Source organism: Rhinolophus sinicus, linkage group LG04 (assembly GCF_036562045.2).
Source record: "Rhinolophus sinicus isolate RSC01 linkage group LG04, ASM3656204v1, whole genome shotgun sequence".
Taxonomy (NCBI): domain Eukaryota; kingdom Metazoa; phylum Chordata; class Mammalia; order Chiroptera; family Rhinolophidae; genus Rhinolophus; species Rhinolophus sinicus.
The window spans coordinates 127,728,412-127,731,144 of record NC_133754.1 but is presented as its reverse complement, the minus strand read 5'-3'; positions in this window follow the sequence as shown (position 1 = coordinate 127,731,144).

Below are 2,733 nucleotides of genomic sequence, written 5' to 3'. Positions count from 1 at the left end.
CCATAATTTATCAATCCATTCTGCAGATGAAGGATTTTGGATGGTACAAATTTTTGCTATGGAGAAAAGAGCTAATATAAACATGTCTTCTTGTAGACATGGGCAAGAATTTCTCTAGATAGAGACCTAGGAGTGTCATTACTGGATCATGAGGTCTATGTGTACCAGATTCAAAATTTCTAGGTTATAGCTAATGGTTTTCTAAAGTGATTTTTACCAATTTTCACATTCACTAGCAATGTATGAGAGTTCCTGGGGATCCAAGTCCTTTCCAACATTTGACATGGTCATAATATATACACATTTATAATCAAGTTACATAATTATAATTTTAATTGGTATTTAACTAGTTACTTATGAGATCCATCAGATTTATATATGACTATTAGCCATTTGTCACCTTCTGGGAAATGTCTTTGCCATTTTTCTATTAGATTATTAATATTATTTTTATTTCTTATTCATTCTTTATATAGTCTATGTATTAATCCACTGAGGGTAAGGCAAGTATCTTCTAGTTTGTGGCTGTCTTCTCACTGCCTTTATTGTGCCTATTAATGAATAGGAATGCTGAATATTTTTAAATTTTTATTTTGAAATAATTATAGATTCACACACAGTTGTAAGAGATAATACAGAGAGGTCCCATATACCCTTCTCCCTATTTCCCCCAATGGTAACACCCTGTACAACTATAGTATAGTATTCCAATCCAGAAAGTGATCCCTGATAAACCAATGATCTTTTTACTATCTCGATAGTTTTGCCTTTTCCAGAATATCATGCAGTTGGAATTATACAGTGTGTAGCCTTTCCAGGTTGGCTTTTTCCACTGAATAATATGTAGTTAAGGTTCTCCGTTTCTGTCCATGTCTTGTGTACAGGTTTTTGTGTGTACATGTTTTCAGATAATTTGGATAAATACCAAGGTAGCAATTACTGGATCACAGAGTAAGAGTATATTTAGTTTGGTAAGACACTACTAAATTGTCTTCCAAAGTTTCTGTATCATTTTTCATTTCCATCAGCAATGAATGAGAATTTTTGTTGCTGTACCAAATGACAATATTTGGTGTTGTCAGTATATTGTATTTTGGTCATTCTATTATACGTACAGTGGCATCATATTATTTTAATTTGCAGTTGTCTAATGACATATGATATTCATCATCTTTTCCTATGCTTATTTGCCATCTGTGCATCTTTTGGTGGGTGTCTGTTCAGGTTCTTTGCCCATTTTTTTATATTGGGTTGTTAGTTTTTTTATTGTTGCGTTTTAAGAGTTGTTTGTATATTTTGGATAACAATTCTTTATCATTTATGTTTTTTGCAAATATTTTTCTCCCAGTTCATGGCTTGTTTTCTCTTTCTCTTGACAATGTCTTTTGCAGAGCAGAAGTTTTTAATTTTAGTGAAGTCCTGCTTATTAAGTATTCATTTTTCTTGCCTTTGGTGTTCTGTCTAAAAATTCATTGCCAAGGTCATCTAGATTTTCTTCTATGTTATCTTCTGGGAATTTTATAGTTTTATGTTTTACATTTAAGTGTCTTATCCATTTGGAGTGGATTTTTGTGAAGGGCATAAGCCTGTATCTAGATTCAGTTTTTTGCATATGGATGTCCAATTGTTTCAGAACCATTTGTTGAAACTATCTTTCCTCCCTTGTATTGCCTTTGTTCCTTTGTCAAAGATCAATTGATTATATGGGTCTATTTCTGGGCTCTCTATTCTGTTCCATATATCTATTTCACCAATATCACATTTTGTTGAATACCTTAGTAAGTTTTGAAGTTGAGTAGTGTCCATCATCTGACTATTCTTCAAAATTGTGTTGGCTATTCTGGGCCTTTTGACTCTCCAAATAAATGTTAGAATTGTTTTGTTGATATCCACAAAACAACTGACTGGGGTTTTGATTGGGACTCATTGTGATTTTAATTTGCATTGAGGACTAAAAACATTAAGCATCTTTTAATATGTTTATTGACATTTGCATTTCTTTTTGGTGAAGTGTGTTCAAATATTTTGGCTATTTTTTAAATTGAGTTATTTATTTCCTTTTCGTTGAGTTTAAAGAATTCTTTATCTTTTCTTTCTTGAAGTCCTCTGTTGGACATATGATTTGCAATTTTTTTCTCCCAGCCTGTAGCTTGTCTTTTCATTCTCTGAATAGTGTATTTCTCAGACCAAAAGTTTTTAATTTTGATGGTTTCATTTATCAAATAGTTCTTTTATTTTCTAGATATGTTTTTTAAGCTGAAGCTGAACAATAATGAATGTCAACTACAATTTTATATATATACATATATATAGTTATCAAATAGTTCTTAGTCAATAGTGTTTCTGTGTCATATCTAAAAACCCTTTTACTAACCTAAGCTCACAATAATTTTCTCCTGTTTTCTTGTAAACAAGTTATAGTTTTATATTTTACATTTAAGTCTATGATACATTTTGAGAATTTTTGTATAAGGTGTGGTGTATTAGTTGAGGTTATTTTTTGACATATGTATATTCAGTTCAAAAATGAGCAACATTTATTAAAAGACTCTTCTTTTTCCATTGAATTGACTTTTTATCTTTGTCAAAAATTGATCAACCATACTTCTATGGGTCTATTTCTGGAATTCCTTTCTGTTCCTCTGACAATGGTCTATCCTGTCATTATGTAGTCTTGGTTACCGCAGTTTTATATTAAGACTTCAACTTTGCTTTTATTTTTCATAAACGTTT